Source organism: Amyelois transitella, chromosome 22 (genome assembly GCF_032362555.1).
Source record: "Amyelois transitella isolate CPQ chromosome 22, ilAmyTran1.1, whole genome shotgun sequence".
Classification (NCBI taxonomy): domain Eukaryota; kingdom Metazoa; phylum Arthropoda; class Insecta; order Lepidoptera; family Pyralidae; genus Amyelois; species Amyelois transitella.
Window position 1 is genome coordinate 5253739 of NC_083525.1, and position 21460 is coordinate 5275198.

Below are 21460 nucleotides of genomic sequence, written 5' to 3' on the forward strand. Positions count from 1 at the left end.
AATCCTGGGGTCTATTTATGAAAAAGTTATGAAACCATATTCTTATCTTCTCTCTCTCTTAATTTTTTTTTTTGGTTATCCTCAAAATAAGCTTAAGAGGAGGAAGATAATATCATCAAAATAAAGTCTTACACGATTGAAATCTAGTTGTAACATGAACTATACGGAGTATGATTCACGAAAGTTAACTTTGTACGTGCAAACTATAAAACCAACGGGTTAAGTATCGTTACCAACATATGTATACGTAATTTATTTATCCAATTATGCCATAGAAGTGATTTACATATCAAAAGGAATTGGTTTCGGTCCGATGACAGCGGAACAAATCTACGCTTGCTTTTGCGTAAGATTATCTCACAATACAAACTCAGAATTACTCTCTGAAGTCAAAATTGACAAGATGATGAGTTCAATTCAGAATAATACGGCTAATTTCTCTCTCTGTAATGAGAATCGCAAACAAACGTTCAAGGTTGATAAATGATGGTTCAACTTCTTTTGATCATTCAAATTCTTTAAGTACCTAAGTAATATTTTTTTTATATTCATATTGGCTAGTTCATTGCAAGTTAAAAACTACCCCTTTTATACTAGCAATGGACTGGTTAGTCCTGTATGAGTGTAAAATAAATATTACTTACGTAAGTAGTCATAAATTGTACAATCACTTACTTCGCCACGTGTCGGTGGGCCCTTGGCCCAAAAGTTATTAGCATCGTGACACACTTTCGCCCGTTATCCCGAACACCTGAAACAAAAATCATTTCACATTAAATAAAAAACGTACATGCTAACTACTTTTCTTCTAATGCCTATTTTAAAGTTAATCAAGCGTTATAAACTATATGATTCTTCATTTAGGAGACGGGTAATAAAAAAAAGGTAAACAATCCTGATACCTCTTTTTAATAAAAAATACATTTCTCAAATAAACTAGGTTATAAATAAACATAATTCAGTACATATGTATGGCATTTTATTTTGCTTTTTCTCCTCATTACTTTACTTAAATTCATTTAAAAGTATTTTTTTATACATACATATAGTCACGTCTATAGCCCTTGCCGTGAAGGCAGAGTCAACAGTCTTTAAAAGACTGAATGGCCACGTTCAGCAACTTGGCTTAATGATAGAATTGAGATTCAAATAGTGACGTGTTACTCGCCCATCGCCTAAAACAGAATCCCAAGTTTGTAAGCCTATCCCTTAGTTGCCTTTTACGACATCCATGGGAAAGAGATGGATTTTCATTTCATATACATAGGTATCAAAATTAGACATAAGTATCAAGATTGTTTAAGTTTATTTCAGTTTTTAATTAACTATCAAGAATCGTAGGGCTTTATGTAGTTATTGTAACCGCAAATTGTTAAATAATCTATGGAGAATAAATTTATTTGCAGTCAAGGTCTATTCAAGTGTATTTTTTTACATTACGAAATTACCCATTTAAAACATTCTACCCAATATATCGATAAAACTATATTGGGTAGTATAATGTTTAATTCTCTATTACAAAAATGCTTATTGGTTGTTGTGGTCGGTGCCTTTATGGCTCCTTGTCAAGGCTCACGAAAGGAAATGTGTCGCCATATCCTGCAATAAGTGTGTGACCACAAACTGGCTTCTAGGTATAATGTATTATTAAGAATATTTATTTCTTACGCCCAGGCTCTAAAGAGAAAGAGAAAATTTCATAGGTATTTCCAAATCCACCCATACAAATATTACACATGCGAAAGTCTGCATCATGAATTCAAACAAATAAATATAAATCTAAATAAAGAAGAATAAACTTTTTCAAACGGTGGGCACTTAACATCGTAAAATTACGAAAAATGTTTTTGCAATATCTACAAATGTAGTTGTGAAATCAGTTCATGTACCTTCATCAAAACGGAAAGCACACACGGTTGCACAATATTGACCCACAAGTCTGTTATTTAAAGATAATGTCTACTTTTAATTACTCGCCCATAGTGTACGAATGCTCATACTTTATTGTACGGAACAGAAGTATGACTGTTTACAAAATGTAGCAACTCCCAAAAAGCATGCGCACATTCACACAGAAGTACAAATTTAGACAAGGTTCAAGCACGACGGAAGACGAAAGTAAAAAATGATCACCGGTATTACCAAATTTTAATAATGATAATAATTGTCTATAAAAGATTTTTTGCATCTCATTCAATTTCTTCTTTCTCATTTTGTTCATCTCTCATTCTGCAAATCAGTAAAGTAAATTAAAAAACTGTGTAATACGCGCCCACAAGTACATACAAGTACATGTCACAGAGCAAAAAATTGTATGTAATACAGGGCCAGTGCGCCACACGCACTTGATTAGACGTGACAGGAGAGCAGAAAAATTAGACGTCATATGTGAGATAACCTTTTGTAGTTTCGTTGTTTTTAGCTATGGGTCTCGTTGCGTTAAATCGTAGATAAAACTATCAAATGTTTATTTAACTATGTAAATGAGAACCATAAAGCGAAAGCGAAAGTGGTGCTGTATGGTACTGGCTAAATTGTTGTTAATTGAATGAAATAATTCTTACGTGCGTATAATTTTTGGTAAATAAAATTAATGTTCTGCTAGAGCTTTGTGCATATGTGAAATCAGGATACCATATGGTTGGTAGTATCATGTTAGTCCGATTTCTTTAGTTTAGCTAGACCTTAACTGGGAAACTAAAACTAGAGTGCTGATAATTTTTAGTCAAATAAATATTTCAATTTTTGTACCTCGATCTCGGTAAGGCATGAATTAATTAAAAAAAAGTATTTTTGGAACAAATACCAGTTTGCCAAATTGCTTCCGTGAAGCGAAAGTCTAGAATTTTGTGCAGATCAGAAAAAAGAATAGCGTGAGAATAGTTCGGAATTCATCTCAGGAATTCAAACAATGGAATTCATTTCTTCCTATCATTCATGTTCTGAGATTTGACAAATATTTCACTTATCATTTCACCAATGTAATTAATTACTATGCAAAAAGAACTACAATTTTTGGTATATACTTGGAGAATGTTTATGTATCCGGTGTTCTCAAGAGCCCTATATTAGTATTAGTTATATTAGTAATAGTGTTGGCTGGACGTTGTCCAATCAGTAACGGAAGAGTTTTATTTAAAGAAAGATAATAATCTATGTAAGTACTATAGAACTAGAACCAGTCAAATTTATCTACCCCTAACTGTACTTTCACAAGTCAAAATCGTATGTGAAATGAAAAATAGAAAATGAAAATTGCGAAGCGGTTGCAAATTTTTTATTATGCTATTTTTGACATTAACACTGAAAAATATGACAGTTTGTGCGCAACTTCCCTCGTAAAACAAAACATCCTGTTAAGTGTCGTTTCCGCGGAAATTTCGGGTAACTCTTTATGCACCTCTAGACCATATGAGGACCTACATGCGCAATTTCTTAACCTGCGGTTTATGCGGTACAGTGTCTCTTAGTCAGTCAGTCACTAAGAAACGGAAGAGTTTTATAAAGATTGACAACTAAGTAATAACTTTATAATGTCTATATCCATAGCTTAAAATGTTCTATCAGATCGCTGTTCTATAACCAAATACATCGTTTTCACTAGTTCAAAATTAATTTCAGTGAAATAAGCAAGTGCGATTACGCTAATTAACGCAGTTTGATTAAGCAGATACGGTACGTTGAAAGCGATACTTAACACTGCGTAATTTCTCCACAGTATATTTATATGTGCAGTAAAAGTATATATTTTATTTTTAGTTTCAATTAAAAAGGTAAGTAAAGGTCTTCATGTATTCTCTTTCCAGTTGTACCCTCTGTTGCTTTGCCTCGAGGCCTACGGTTTTCATCATAATACAAAATATTGCAGCAGCCGTGACAAATGAATAATACTTACATAAGTACACATAAGAATACTATGACTTTTCCTATAACTAACTTAACATATACCACTTTTATGTGGGGTTCAGCAAAGTCATTTCACATTTTCACACTCGCCACATTTATCAGATGTGTAGTAACACATAAAAGCAAACATTAGTATGAGACTTAGAAGTCTAGTATATTATGACCAAGGATGGAGTGAAGTGGAAATAATACTTCAGAATACAACTATCCAAAAACTCAAATACAACTCAACTCACATACTCATAATTTGTGAAAAAAGTGAAATTTGGAGTATTATGTATTCCTAAACCGTAAAAGTAATTACCATGAAATAACATATAATAGTACCAACAAAAGTAATAAATAAGTTGGCGTTTAAACAAATACTTATTGTTGGCAAAATATTCCATTTTGAGCAAGAGAAAATCTTTTCTAATTGAAAGTTTATCCGGTGCGCAAATGGTCGAGTAACTTCGGTTAAGAACAGTGTAGGTTTAGGCCGTTAAGCAAACATGTTGTTCGTGATTTTAACTGGACTTGTTCCAGAAGCTGCTTTCGTTATGACACGAGTATCTTGATTATTATCTAGTGATATAAAAATGATGTATTATGCGCAGATGGATGCATCTTCTCTTTGTTTTGTGGAAACGGCAAAAATATTAGCGTTACCAAACCTTTGTTTCGTCAAAAGGTTAATAGATAACGGTCGATTGGAAATTTACTGCAAGCACTGTTTCTGATGCGGTTTACATAAACGTATTTAATTTATCACTATCATGACCAGAAAATCCCTGGCCAATTATATAAAGATCCGTTTCTCATCATAAACTGACCGAGGATTGAATACAGAAGCTGTAGTTCAGAGGCACGAACATCACTACTTCGTTAAAGAGGCCGTCGAAATCAGAAAACATAAGAAATTATCAACTATTTAATTCAATTTGATTTATATATCGTTAAAAATTACTAATAATCGGTCACAGAAATTTTTGCTGTATGTTATGAGTTCCTATACTTCAACATCGTCAAGAAAAACATCGTTAGGAGTCTTGCGCATTTAGGTAACTGGATGATTAACAAAGATCTGAGGTTACATCAAATCAGAATCGCTTCGAGAACCACCAAACAAAAGCTGACTAACCCATGCCAAGATCGTTGACAATTGCCGTTACCGGGATTTTCTAGGTGGAATATGACCGGCAATATCAGAAAATAACATGAGATTACCCATTAAAAATAGGCATTCCTAAGTCCATTACATTACGTATTTAATGCATAATATTTGTCACGTCGCGTCACATTCATACATCACATCACATTAGTAAATCGTGATCTTGTGTCACGAACATACATATTACATGTAATTACATATATTACGAGTATATTATGTTGTGGGTCTACCGTTTGGTACGAGTATAAATATCTCGGCTTTTTAACTTAATACTTAGCTAAAACAAAAAAAAACTTAGTACTCAGTACCTAATTAAAAGTGATTAATGCGAATAATAATTGAAATTTAAATAATATTTTTGGCCTATAATTTAAAATAGTTTTCTGTTAATTATTTAATAGAAATATTTAGAACAAATATTAATACAAAAGTCAAAATCAATAATATTGCCCATTACTAATTTAAAATATAGTTTATAGCAAAAGTAATTAATTATGAAATGGGTTAATAAAATAAAATCTCTAAGTAGTACCGTGTAAAATTTTATTCAAATCAGTTCAGTTGTTTCACAGTTTATCAATGAATCATTTTATGACATTCTTAAAGCTTTACCTCTTAATGATTTGGAGAAAATTTCTCACAAAAAATATGGAGTATTTGACATACAAAAATACAAACATAAAATCATCACCGTTTTCCCGGAAGAGTAGGCAGAGACTACATCTTTCTACTATTTTGAATATATATTTGTTCCTCATAATAAGTACCATAACCAAAAACTTGACACAACTTACTCAGGTAGGTATACCTGATCATTGTGTAAGTACAGTCTTTGCAAAATTGCTTGCAATAGTTACGTGGGCACTAAATGTAATATATAACGATTACGAAATAAGTTTTTCCTCATGTTATATTTTAAATATTTAACGAAATTTTATAATATGGCCAATATATGACGCACTAAATAAAGTAATAAAAGTTTTGTGGAAGTAGAGCTTTGCGAAAATCTACTAGTGATTCAAAGGCTTGTACGATAAACTTCAATCAAGTAGGTATAAAGAACTGTGAACCTTAGATGAGTACCTTCATTTTTGTTCAGGCAATTTAAATTGAAACTAAAGCATACCTACTCTCTCATCCTTCCGTGAGTATTATTATTTTTTAAGTTGGAATGGATTCGTCTAACGAGGCTCTCTTTTTTACGTGACAAGATTATGTTTATTACTTACTGTTTTTAAAATGTTAGCTGCATTCATATAAAACTTAAGTAAAACATTGCATTACTTACGTAATAATAATTATTATTACAGAAAACTGTAAGATGACTCCAATTTAGTCTTGACTTGAATACACAAAAAATACATCAAATCTAAAGACATTATTAATGATAGTTTCAAGTTATGTCCCTATTTTTTCGCTTGTGACAGTCATGTAAATTTATGATCGAATGACATGTAAACCTGAGATAAATATTCAATTTACATTGTTAAAGTTTAAAGGTCTGACAGGCTCATTAAATTTAACTACTTATAAGAAATTAGGTATGTATATTTTCCTAATTTAACGATATTATTATAAATTCATAAATATATTAAGATATTTTCATATTTGTCATTTATTTGCTTCCGTTGTATAACGAAGCGACAAATTTAAGCATTTATGAATATGGTAGGTATATAAAATGATTAATGATTAGAAAATTGAAACTATCGCCAGTGAATAGGCGATATTTTTTTATTAATTTATAGATAAGATCTGATAAAATTAAGAAAGTGTAAACTTTTGCTAAAATAGATTCAGCCAAGGCTATTAAAAAATAGAAATATAGATTCACAAGGCACTTTACTGTGAGGACCCCACGAGAAGAGTGGGAAAAAGGTAACGACAAAGAAGATGGTAGAAAGTAGGCTTTACAGTATATTTTAAACTGCACAACGTACATAAATTACCTAACTCTTGAACAAAAGCTTTTACGGAAACATAAAATGTAAATTCAAGAACCGAACCGAAATATTTAATTTTAAAGAAAGTAACCTACGTGTTTGTCCTTCGATCTTTCGATATTAGCAGTATCTTATCTACAAAAGAAAAAAACTTAGTTATCTTATCGTCATAAACGAGCAAAACTTGTTTAAGACGTACCGGTATGTAATGTTAGTAGCATCGCAGATTTTCTACACATATGTATGTATGTATGTTTTTTGTAAAACTCCCGCTATGGGACGACGACGGCGCGGGCGCACGTTAGCTGGCGATCCGACTCGAATTCAATCAGTCTCTCATTGGTCATATTATAACGGCGAAGCACCGCTAGCCTGCTACCCTGCCACTTGCCACTACAGTTACCCCACTTGCCTGAATATTATGATATTAAGCCATCTTGGTTATCAGATACGCGATGCAGTGATCGCATTCTGCATGCAATTATGAACCGTTTTTAATTTGCACCGAAATATTACTAATATTCAACTGATCTGAGATATAGGAAAACAATAAAATAAATTATTCACATTACGTAGAATTAGATGCCATTAATCAGTTTAAAGCAAAGGTTTTACAAGACGTAACTCCCGCCTCACCTTCGCAACATTTTTGGCTGATTAATTTCATATTAGATCATGGTTACACATCCAGTTGCTTAAATGTGCTCCTGCACTCCTGTACCCATGTTTTTCCCCGTCCTAAGAGCAACGGTTCGCAAACAAACTTATGTACACAACTCAGAAAGGAGTCATTGGCCGCGAAAGGAAAGAATACAGAATGACCTACTTAAAATAAGAGATGAAATAATTCAAAGATATTTAAAAACGAATTCTAAAATATATTTGAAATCAATTTTTGATACACATTTTATACATATGTAAGCGAACTGACTTCGCATTGTCTAAAATAACATTAAAAAAAACTGTTGCACAGTTTCATAAAAGGAGGCACAGATAGAGGCGGAGAGCTTCAGTTTATACCTTGTAATGATAAAACGCCTTAAATTTACTTAGCGTGTAGCGGACCTGAGAATCTAAGAATTCATCTTGCGTGTAAACTATGCAAAAAATACCGAATCATGGGCAAAATTGATTGCCTCATCAAGTTGAGCACTCGTTTAATTCACTTAATTACAAAATTACTCGGACTCTACGTAAATAGAAAACCGGCTTATATAAAATTTCTAAACAACATGAAAGTGAAAAAGTTTTTAATAGTTTAAAATTATGCAACGAAGACTAAGTTTGACTAATAATAATAAAGAAAACATACATGCATACTAAGAAACATAAGTTCAACAGAACTTCAAAATTTCTAAAGACATGTACATTCGTCCACGATTTAGATTTAATCTCTTTCTATATTTGTAAATTGACGTCCAGTGAAAATGCTGCAGTGTTGTAGTTTGTTCCGCCGCTTGTGTAGAAGAAGCGCTTTGGTACCGGTAGTAGTTACAATAAGATTTAAGTGATGTGACGTCAATAAGTGATACCTTGTATCCAATTTTGAAATCTATTCTAAAGATAGTAAATGATAAAGTAAATATTTGAATCAACGCGCTATTTCAGGTCACATATGTAATGAATTATACACATATTACACGACCTCTAACAGCCTTTTCACCTATAGCAGTGTGCATTTTCCAGAACTGTTAGCCTTGGTGCTAGTCGGATGTGAGCAACATTTGCTTTACAATAGATATGGTAATTAAACGTTTAGCAAGAAACTAGGTTTTCACCATCGAGACAATAAACAATATGTACTAGAGCTTTTGCCCGCGCCTTTATCCTTGTGTCCTAATGTCTTTCTCCGTACTCCACACTATTGTACCTATACAAAATTTCATTAAGATAAAGACGTGAAAGACGGACAAACAACCATGCTTTCATATTTATAATATTCTTTGATGAAACTGTTCTGCGATTAATATGATCATTTGGACTTGATATTTTTTCTTCATCTAGAGTATGGCCAACATTTAATCTTTGTACGAAGTAGAAGTCAATTCTGTCTACAAATGGTTCTAAGAGCAGAAACCGAAAAACAATGTCGTCGAAACGTTCATAGGCGAAACGACTATAACAGAGCCTTCCAAACTCCTTAATTAATCTTTAGAAATCCAATCAAAATCAAAATTTCGCGAATCACTAACTAGTTAGCATCGAATTGACTCAATATTGCTTGAATGTTGATTACTCAGGTTGATACCTTTCGTTATATTTCTTGTTCGTCATGATGAATTTCCAACTGTCTGTCGAAATGTTTGATCTCAGTTATCAATTGAAACGGAGAAGCTTTCTCATTTCTAGACGTGATTTTATAGAAACCTTAGTAATTAAGTATTAACTTATATCTATGGAGATCTAAAGTTAAGTAAAAGAAAAAACAGTGCCGTGTGGTTTCCGGCACCAATACAAAAAAGAATAGGACCACTCCATCTCTTTCCCATGGATGTCGTAAAAGGCGACTAAGGGATAGGCTTAAAAATTTGGGTTTCTGCTTTTAGGCGATGGGCTAGCAACCTGTCACTATTTGAATCTCAATTCTATCATTAAGCCAAATAGCTGAACGTGGCCATTCAGTCTTTTCAAGACTGTTGGCTCTGTCTACCCCGTAAGGGATATAGACGTGACCATATGTATGTATGTATGTATGCAAAACAGAATATATTTTACTTAAATAATTAGTTAAGAAGGTGAACAAACCTTATCATACAAAGACTAGTACTATCTGTTTATCATTTTTATTCTACTCTCTCTCTCTTTGTGTGTTTTTAGTTTCACTCTTCTCCGCAGTGCCTCGGGGCCTGGGGTCCGCAGTGCCTCGGGGCCTGGGGTCCGCTTTCTACAATTAAAACATAAAATCTACGAACACCCTTATTATCTATCTATATAAGCTATTCAGCTAAACGTAGTTTTAAGTATAACACTATTGGTTGTGTCTACCCTGTAAAAGTATAAGACGTATAAATGTAGTGGTAACTACTAAAAGTTTTCATTACGATCGAAATACAACGCGAAAGTTGAACACCATAAAGGACGTTAAGTTTAGAAATTCCATGTACCTATCGATTTTATGTCCATTGTGTGCTAATGGTTTGATGAAGTGCCAGCAAGGAAGTGATACCATACTCTCACATCACGTCATGTACATAAATGACACTGGCTTACTGTCGATGTCAAGAGTACTTCCTACTAGTAGATCGTGACTGTTGAAGCGAAATCTCTTTTCATTGTTTTTTATCCACGGATTTAACTATCATTTAATACTGGCAGTTAGGAAGTAGTAGTATAAAAAACATTATTGAATTTTTGCAATAAGTAAATAAAAGAAAACTAAACAACCTAAGGGGAGTCCTTTAAGGGAGGTTTGCGTCCAGAATGCTTATGAATTTTCGTTGTTGAGTAAAAAATATTTTTGATAAATCTGGACGGTAATAATAATCGTATCTATTAATAATAATCGGACGCCGGCGCAAAAACAATCTTACACACAGGCGACATCATTTAGCGGTTTTGTTTGGTTTTCGTATATGCAATGATGCCATTTGCATTACAATTTTTTTTTAAAGTCCCATGGAATGAACTAATGCACCGGGCGAATATCTATTTTTTTATAACTGTTATCAAGAAAATTACTCTGAAATAATGTTACTAAGTGGTGATTCCGTTAGTTTGAAATGGGGCGCATGTCAGAGCCTCTCTGTAAATCTGGATGGATCTGGGTTTGTGGGCTGATGTTAAATCTGGTTTGAATCCATTACCGCCATGGTTGCCCGCTAGTTTGCTAATGATGCTATATAACATTTGGCCTCTTTTAACTGTAAGATCTTCAGCCTAGCCTACATTTAATTACTTGGATATGGATATAGGTATTCCACGGTATGGTATAGGTCATCTTGGAAAAAGTAATTCCAAAAGATTTATAAGTGTACGTGTCAATTTTCTATATGAACATTAAAATCGAAAGCGTATAATTCAAGACTAAGCTGTGGTTCATTTCTTTATTAAAATTTCAACGTTTTAAAAGTACACTGCTAGTTATTTTTATTTTCGGTCTTACTAAAATCTTCCTCTTTGGAAAATATATAGCATATATACCAAGCGTATTAATATTACCTTTATTAGTAAACTTATAGTGAATTGTAAATAAAACTTAAGTTAAACTATTAATATAAGTTTGTTTATAAAAGTGCATGTCAAATTTACATAACGCTCAATACACTAATTACTATGTGCTTTTCCATTTTTACAATTTAGCAAATGTGTGACGACCATCTCGTTATACATATCAATTCAAAATATTAAAAGAGCTATGTGACTAAAACGTCCCATACAAAAAGTTCCTTTGTAATTGTGGGAACGGAAACTAATATCATGGGCGGGTTAAACTAAACCTTTTTTACACAAAAAATGTTCTTGGATTCAATGCCGACTTTGATCATAACTTATGGAAAGTTCTTAATAAATTGGAAAGCTAATCAGCTAATCATAATTTACGTGCGTTATGTATGATGTACTCGTAGAATATTAACATAGCAGATCAAAGCTAATGCAATGAGACAGTTTTAAAACTACTAGTTTAACTACGAGATAAGTCAATTACTCCTTTATTGTCATTTGATTATTTACCTAGTATTGACTGCATTAAACCATACTATATGAAGGATATCTACATACATATAATAAGTTCAGTGCAAATGGTGACAGGTTGCTAGCCCGTCGTTTAAAAAAAATCCCAAATTTATAGCCCTATATCCCTTATTCGCCTTTTACCACACTTACGGGAATCTATGTCTATGATAACTCTCTTCATGTAAGGTCGGCGGTTTCGGGTACTCTTGACCTGACATTTCCACAAGTGTCAGAAAGTCCTTAATCTAGGTAAAATCGGGTAGGCCTTCTTTTTCAAACCTTTTACACACGAAATTTATGTTTTTTTTTATATATATTTGTTTATTAAAAATATGGGATCTGCTACAACACTCAGAGAAACAAGCGTGTACCTGTATATAATAATAATACACTTGCTACATCGGAATCAAACCGATATTAAGGTCAACATAACTGTCAAAGAGAGCTTTAATCATCAATGAGATTTTAAAAATCAAAATACTGTAGAACATAATAAAGGAATAAAAATTACTTATTAATCAGTTGATGCAAAGATGCAGTAATTACTTAATCAAAATAAATAAATACATACATTAAATCATGCTTCTTTCCCAGCAGGGTAGGAAGGGAATACATCTTATAACGCTGCAGATCGAAAGAAACAAATAGAGTGATTAAGACATAAGCATTCAGAGGAACTAGGATCTAGCCTCTTTCACTCAGAAAAATGAGAGAGGCTCAACTGCGGAAAACCGATCGTCGTGTGAAGAAGAAGACAATGCCTTACGAAAGTTCTAAAATAGTCCCTACGGTCACCAGATCATAAATACCCCAAAGTTTCATGTTCTAAAATCCGAAAAGATTAATTCCCTTTCATGACCTGACCGCGACTGTTACCTATTCGTAACTAAACGTCAAATAAATTTTAATAAAATATGGCATGTTGAAACCACAAAGCAAAGATGTTTTCCCGCGCGCACTTTGTACATAAATGCGGTTTAAACACAAACTATTTAAACCACACAATAAGGCAAATCGGATATTAGTCTTTGTTTTCTTTTTGCCTTTTTATATTTATTCCTAAAAAGCAGCCAGCTGCCATCTCAACTACAATAAACCCTTATATCACACGCTTTCACTTTCATTCGGTCAGTTTTCCTTATGGTTTTCTACATATGAGGGCTCACAATGAATATTTCTTACAAATAAAATTTACTTGATAACTGACAACTGATTTGGTTATTTTAAAATCCATCCTCCTCTTCTCCATTTCAGAAGATATTACTTTATTTCTTTATTCGCAATACATAAGTTTGCATCCTCACCACTCTTGAGAGAAGCCCAGGGAATGCCTTTGACCATGGATAGGTGAGTCTGATTTTTACATTAAGCGACACCCGTCTGACCTCCACAATTTTTGCAGATTTATCATCTATGTAACGCAAAATATCTTTGGTCGTGTCACTTTCTAAGCACAGAGAAGTCTGATCACCGTTAATTGGCCAATAAAACAATTCAACTCCGTTTTTTGAATATGCAGGTTTCCTCGTAAAGTTTTCCCTCTATAGTAGATAGCTGATATACATAACGAATCGTAATACTTGTAACGTCATTGGTAGCAATAAATTTAAATATACATGTTTAATAATATTACCGGAAAACCGGATTTCATGCAAATTATACACATTTATAGTGCCGAAATTAATAAGGCGAATATGTTGAATGAGAAAAAGCGATTTTTTTATATTTATGATCAATATCTCACCGATATGATAAATAATGTGGTGAAAGCAATCACATGTAGAGGACAATCAAACAAATCGTCGTAATTAACAACGTGTTTTTACTTGTTATTTTTAACTTAAAAGCTAACTAATTTATAGGTACTAACTAATACACACTAACTAAACTCTCTCTCTCTCCGAAGCTTTTTATTGCTGTGTTGGATACAATATTTAAAAAACTAGATTGGAGAGGCCTTGGTTTAAAAATACAGAACAATAACTTAACGCACTTACGTTTTGCTGACGACATAGTACTGTTCTCAGAATCAAACCACCAACTAGAGAAAATGATACAGACTCTTCACCAACAAAGCTCACGAGTGGGACTAGAAATGAACTTGCAAAAAACCAAAGTTATGACCAACTCCGCAAAGTCACCTATAAAACTCGGTAACGTGAGTCTAGAATATGTGGATACGTACATCTACCTTGGAAAACAAGTTTCATTTCACGCCAACAGCAATATGGGAGAGATATCCAGAAGAATAAACGCATCTTGGCAAAAATTCTGGAGCCATAAGGAAATATTAAAAGGAGACCTGCCGCTTGCTCTGAAAAAGAAAGTAATAGATGGCGTAATTCTTCCCTGTCTCACCTATGGCGCACAAACTTGGACATACACGAAAAAGGTAAAAGAAAAAATAAGAATATGTCAATCGGCCATGGAAAGATCAATTTTAAAAATACGAAGAATACAAAAAATTAGGAACAGCTTAATTAGACGGAAAACGAAACTGATAGACTTCCTACACCACTCCATGAAATTAAAATGGAAATGGGCAGGACATTTGGCCAGAACTACAGACGGAAGGTGGACGAAACGAGTCGTAGTATGGAAGGGACCTGTAGGAAAGAGAAGAAGGGGAAAACCACAACAAAGATGGGTCGATGACATAAAAGGAAAAGCAGGAGAAAACTGGTACAACAAGGCAAAAGACAGAAAGAACTGGTTACAAATGGAGGAGGCCTTTACCCTAGAGAGGGGTTCTCATTCAAAAAAAAAAAAAATTAATATAAATAAATAAATAACAAACTGATAATGAAATTAATATAAATCCATAAATTGAAAATACTTAATTAACATACTTTTATAATTTGAATGCGAAATGAATAAGAATCAATGAATTGCATGAAACTAAACAAATAATGTAGCATGAAATGAGAAATTTATTTATTTAATAAAAGGCTTTTTTATTTTTATTTTATTTATTTAATACACACTAATTTGTTAAGAAAGACTGGTTCTGAATAAATGTGTAAACATGAAGAATCAATGACTTTATATAAGTATGTAATTAAATTGTAAATTCAGCAAAATGTATACTAGCATTTCATTCCATAGAGTTCCAATATCTACAAAATTTAATCTTAATCAGAACATTGTTAAGAAATATTTTGTCAACATTTTGGAAAATTTAATAATATATATCAAATCAATTGATTAGAAAATGTATCCATACTTACTCGTAAGTGAATAATAGTATTAGTACCTAAGAATAGTGAAGAAACAAAGCGAAAAGTGGACAAAAATAAAATACTCGTACATATAATATCTAACGAACGCTAATTTCATATGACACCATGTTGACTTTAAATCAAGAAAATATGCAGTACTTACCTATAACTATTATTTCGATACAATGCTTTTTATTTGGAAAACAAGATCTCTTCGATATTGGTTAAGTGAAAGTCTATTCGGTCATCTTAAAGGAAATAAATATACCTTAATAGGGGCAATAAAAATAACAGCATGAGTTAAGAGAGTATGGATATTTAGTAATAGATCCTGATTAATGATGTAGCATCAATGGCATTTTATTTTATTTGAATTATATTGAAAACATCCAGATGTCAGGAGTATTTTAAAACCAAGTGGATTTAAATCTGAAAACTTAAATAAGTTCTTAGGCTGCAAAAACTCAATCCAATTAATTATATGAACTAACGTACTCGTACCCCTTGACTTAATAATTTAGTATTTAACTTAGTTGTTCCCTTGTATATCATTTTATATGTAGCTGTTGTCCGCGACTTCATTAGCCTTAAATTTCTATAAATTTTAACCTTTTATTTAATCCAATGTTTAAATATCCCTGCAAAGTTTCGTGAAAATCCGTTAGGCAGTTTTTGTGTGAAAGAGTTACAAACACACACACATTCTTACAAACTGTCGTCTTTATGACATTGGTAAGATGTAGAAAAGAAAGTAGGATTTAGATTTAGATGAACGTAAATTAGAAGAAAGTGTTAAGGATGTTTTATTATTATATCGCATGTCTTGAAAGACCCTTGAAGTGAGAGTTTTATCTTTACGTCTCACATTGGCCTCATTTATGGCGTTTCGGTCAGAATCAACGACTAATGGACGTGTGACACGCATGCTTTACCGTTTTTATTAAATTTGATAGGCAAATCGAGTGCATTTCACTTTATAAGAAAATTATTTACTATCTTTTTTGGAGTAAAAAGAAATATAAACTTTACAGACAAAGAATAAGTAGTGCCAGTGGAAGGAGCACGGAAACGCTCACGAAATATGTACAATAAGGCTCGCTAACCGTGGCCCATAAATTATTGTGACTATTGCCTCTGTCTACCTTTATTGGGATATGGATGTGTTAAATTTGTATGATGCAAGTTGTTGGTTAATTTACAGGCTATTTAATAGCGTTATCTTTCAAAGTTCCACTATCCAAACTAATATTATTAATACAAAAGTAAATTAATTTATTTGTTTGTTAGTTACCTCTTCACACAAACTATAGTTCCCGTGGGATTTTCAAAAAATCTGTATACTTTTATAATTAGTACTAATTTGGTTAATTTTATGTAGATGGCGTTAAATTCGTCGCTTTTTCTCAAATCACTTAAGCAATCGGTAAAACGCTAGTATCAATATAAAAAAAATATATACACGAAACAGGATTATCCATTCTCCATTTTAGCAAACTAGTTGAAAGTTATCTAACAACAGAGTATATAATCTTACTAACAGGCTATTATGAGATGATAGAAGTGGCGTAAATTGTGAAGATAACATGGACTACTGACAGGAGCCTTTACTAATACTAACATAATAGTGGCCACATAACATCATCTATTACTAGGTAATGCTATTATTTAACAGATACCTACCTAATATTTTTTATATAAACTGTTATTTACTATGTCACTCTTGATAACGATATTAATTGGTCGCCCGGGCTCCTGTGAAAATTTCTAAAAACAAAAGTTAAGTACCTCCGTGCCAAACTTAAACAAAATCACAAAAACTTTACGAATACATACATACATATAATTACATATGTATTTCTTGCGGGGTAGACCGAGAGTAGAGTAGAGCAGAACAGTCTTGAAAAGACTGAAAGACCACGTTCAGCTGAATGGCTTAATGATGGAGGCTTGAGATTCAAATAATGAGGTGTTGCTAGCCCATCGCTTACAAGAAGAATCTCAATTTCATTAGCCTATGCCTTCGCTGCCTTATACATGTTCTAAATTGCCAGGAACCACAAGGCATTTAAATATAAATACACAAATTCACAGAATATAAAAGAATTAAGAAACATCAATAGGTATTTAATAAAAAAAATTAAGGACGGAATACAATTGTTTCGTGACATTACTATTTGATGTCTTCGCTCGTATTGATCGATTGTAGTAAAAGCAAATTTATCACTCAAACGAGTTAACTGTTACTGTACCTATCAATGAGTAAAAATGTTCTGTTAGTACATAACATTTACAATTATATAACAAACTTAAAAGTATATAAGTCAAATATCAATAATTCTATAAAAAAAATCAATTAAGCTTTAGTATAAGATTTAGTGTAATTAATTAAGGCTGTGTATTTTTCTCAGAGTATTGGACTTTTACTTGAAAAAGTTTATTTTTAGAAGCATACATACAGCCGTAGTAAATATTTAAATATAAATCTTTAAAATTCCGTTTCAATAGACCCTCATACAAAAGACATCAACGCACTTACTTCATAATAATTATTATGTCTTGAGACTTAGCACATTATTCTCGTTATTTTTTAAAAGTTTATATCTAGCAATTAAATAAGTACTTAAATAAATTTAATTTAATTTAAAATACAATAACAAATTTGGCCCGCGACTTAGTCCGTTCGGTATATTTTTTCGCAATAATATGTTCTTTCTTAGGATCAACTATACTCTTTACCAAATTTAGCAGCTTGTAAGCATAGACAGATAGAAACAGTTACATTCGCATTCATAATATTAGTAGGGATAAAAGAAAGAAAAATCTGGAATAGTGTAGAGAGTACATCAATCACGCACCAACTTATGATTACAGAACGATTGTCCATCGATTATCTCTAATACCCATGGAGACTATCCAAGCCAATTATATTGTAATAAACTCATTTTCTAACGGAGATATTATATGAAGGTTGAAAGACAGGTGCATGGTGCTCTTAATTAAGAGCCTCTTTTACTTTTGAATAGAACCACTCCATATAAGTTTTGCATTGACTTGCATTTGACTGTTGGCTCTGTCTACCCCGCAAGGGATATGGCCCTGATTATATGTATGTATGTATGTAAGTTTGGCATACTTCTTGTAGGCGAAGTGCTAGCAACGTGTCACTATTTGAATCTAAATTCCATCATTAAGCCATACAGCTGAACATGGCCTTTCATAATCCTGTTTTTTGTACATTTTGCTTTTATATTGATATAGTGGAACGTTTAAAATTAACGCGTGTATTTCAAGGCTGTTGGCTCTGTCTGCCCCGCAAGCGATATAGACGTGATCATATTTATGTATGTATTTATATACGAAAGTAGAGTTTCTACTAATAAAAAAACTTAGCAAACGACATAGCAAAGAAGAATATTAGGAGAAGATTCATCTTTATTTTTTATCGCGCTTGGAAATAAAAAACCCATTAATAACAATATTAGTTTTTTTTGTTAGTATCGAATTTCAATTCCATGATTAGAAACCTCGAAAACTCTAACTGTCTATTAAATAATAGATTAACGACGTAATGTCGATATCCAAAAATGCAAATTTTATCTTTTCGGCCCTCTAACAGTAATTATGATAACTATTCATGATATATCAATCAAATTTTATCATATAATTATACAGACAAATATAGAGTGACGCGTGAAAATCACATTTTTTGAATATTTCCATAGTTTAACTTTTCCGATGTAACTATTAATTTAAATTAATTTCTATCGAATAAGCGTAACAGAGGATTTTAACGCCCTTTCAAAACGGATTTTTAAAATAGATTTAATTTTATGAGGTGTTATTAATATTTTATTATTCAACTTGAATATAACTTTTCGGCTGTAAATTATATGTTATATTTATATTACAATACAAACATACATATTGTCACATCTATATACCATGCGGGGTAGACAGAGTCAACAGTCTCGAAAAGACTGAAAAGTGGCTTTTCAGTTCGGCAGTATGGACTACAGCAATATTCAACAAATATAATTCAGAGATTTTCAGGTTTTTGACAATAATGGTTTATCTTCAAATAAAAATTCATACCTAGGTATTCAATCGAAACCTTCAAATAATCCGCAAATCTAAAATAGTAGTAACGCTTTAGCTAAACCTGGAAAGACGCAACTCTTACTCTAATTTTACGTTAATATAATAAGTCCATATTTGAATGAAGATGTTATGGCAATCCCACTTTCAATGCATTCTAGACCTTCGATTAATGCAAGTAATGTATCAGCATAGTTATGAATATACCTTCATAATCAGAATGAAATATGACAGATAATTATGTATAAGGTTAATAAATCTTGGAATTAGTGAAACGAATTTGATTTGGCAATATATTTTCATCAGCAGTAGTGAGGAAATTGTATTAATGATTTGATTCATTCAAACTCTTTTATTTGAAATTAATTTCATATTTTTTACATTTTAATTATTTTTAACCACATTTCCATTGAATATGTTATAGTTTTCTTTCATTTAAAAAACTTGTTTCTTTGTTATTGATCTACTGCTTTATATATAAAACTATATAGCAACATTTATTAATGCCACTGAATACCTATAAAATTATTTGAACTATAAATTACAGGTATCTGCGGTATAAGTTAAAAAATAAGGTATGAATTATGCGCGTTTTTTGTTTCAATGTTCGTTCATTATAATAGATGATGCGTAATTATAGTGTAAGTTGACTTATATACCTACTTCGGTAGTATTCTATGGAGGTAACAGCATTCTTCTTATTAATTTATCGCGTTACCTTTATTTTCTCTTGTGTGAGTTTGTTAAAAATTCATTAAATGTCAACATGAATTGATTTAGTGAATAATCTACACGTTCAAAATCTCATTGCAAGTGCAAGCATTGTAACCCAGTTCCCGTCGTTTTGAATTGAACTGAAATTTTAAATATACCTGCAACTTCGTACGTGTAAGATGACATTGCATTATTACCGTGTAACTTGCATTGAAATTTTCAGAGTTGTCATCGATATTTATTATTAAAAGTAATTTCAATCAATATTTCGGTCGTAGAAACATTTTACTATATTTAATTTATTTTCTTTTGAATAATCGAAAGTTAGACTTCTCTTTGCGGCTGACTGTCCTAGAAGTTGAAAAAAATAAAATACTTTGAAAACCCCCACGTTTAAAATAGAATTACGTAGGTTGCATCCAAATTATACTTAAACTATGCAAGACTACGATAAGAGAATTAATTCATCCAGCCCTCATTACAAGTTTATACAGTATATATAAACAAGTACACGTAATAGAAGTTGCCTGTACATTAATTTTCCAGCAGTTTCCTTACGTTTCACAATAATCTGCGAGTATTCCGCCCGGCGAGACACGGCGGAGAGTATTAATTTCCCGGCTCTAGAAAGTTGGACATGAGATATAGCAGACATCTTGTATATATGTACCAGTCTACAACCGTATCTGTAACATTAACTTGATGCTTTTAAAAATACTCGAAAGTATAATGTGAAGAAATAGTGAAGTGAATTATAACTTTAAACCATTTTAAACTAATAACTTTAAGTAGTTTCTAAGGTAGTGTATAGAGAAACTGTAACAGAAGATATCCCGTAATTCTCGGAGAAACGGGAAATAAACGCGATTATTTTGTTTTTAATCGGACGACTGCAGACTTAATCTAGTGTTGTAGGTATTAATATTAATAGGCTTAACTACAAATATTAAAATAGAATGGCTCTAAGATGTTACCTTGGCGGACCCCGAGCTTTAAGCTTTAAATGTAGTTCGTAATACCCTATATAAAAACGAGAACCGAAAAAAGGCAAAAGGCACTACTTATGTACTTGTACTTTGAACAATACAATGAGATAACAATAGCTACTTAATGTAAATTATTATCCACCTCTCACTTATATTAGCATCAGTCATGTCAATCTTTATCGTAAATCTACGGCAGAACTAATTTAGTTATTCATTTTACGCACCTTCATTTCATAAAAATCAACAGACCGTGGTTTTAGTTTTCGCTAAAACATAACGATTCTATGCAAGTTCACCTAGGTGATATCGTCAATACTATCTATATGCAAGAGGACACTGATTGACATACTCAACGCATAGCTCAAATCCTAGTCTAGATTTGAAAATTCTCAGGTAGGTTCTTCAAGTGGTTTAGGGGTGCACTAAGAGAGGATTTCCAGTAGACATATAATGTCATATTTTATATTGTAAGCTAAGTTAGAGAGAAGCAAAATATTCATCTGCTTTTATATTAGTCAATCCAAAATATCTACCGCTCGAACATTGATGACATTTAATTAGGGTTTCGGTGTCAATACCGATTGTTCAATACAATAATCACTCTCATTTTCTCTCCACCTCTGACCTCTACTTTCGCTGATACTGGCATAAAAAAAAACAATAAAACTTCCGCTTCGTCATTGTGAACTTGAAATGCGAACTGAGCCACAGACTAAGCAATCCTTGACCACGATCCCGCCAAAATCGCTGTCAAAATGGCTGCTAGGTTGATGA

General features: G+C 32.3%; 1 protein-coding gene across 4 annotated transcripts in view; it reads right to left on the reverse strand.

Moving 5' to 3' along the window:
* The window catches only part of LOC106129883 (uncharacterized), a 50585-nt gene that overhangs the window by 10280 nt on the left and 18845 nt on the right, over nucleotides 1-21460 (reverse strand). For all 4 annotated transcript variants that reach the window (XM_060950579.1, XM_060950577.1, XM_060950578.1 and 1 more), the window contains exon 2: nucleotides 676-751. The gene's annotated coding sequence lies outside the window, so the exon portion shown is untranslated. The remainder of the gene's footprint in view (nucleotides 1-675; nucleotides 752-21460) is intronic.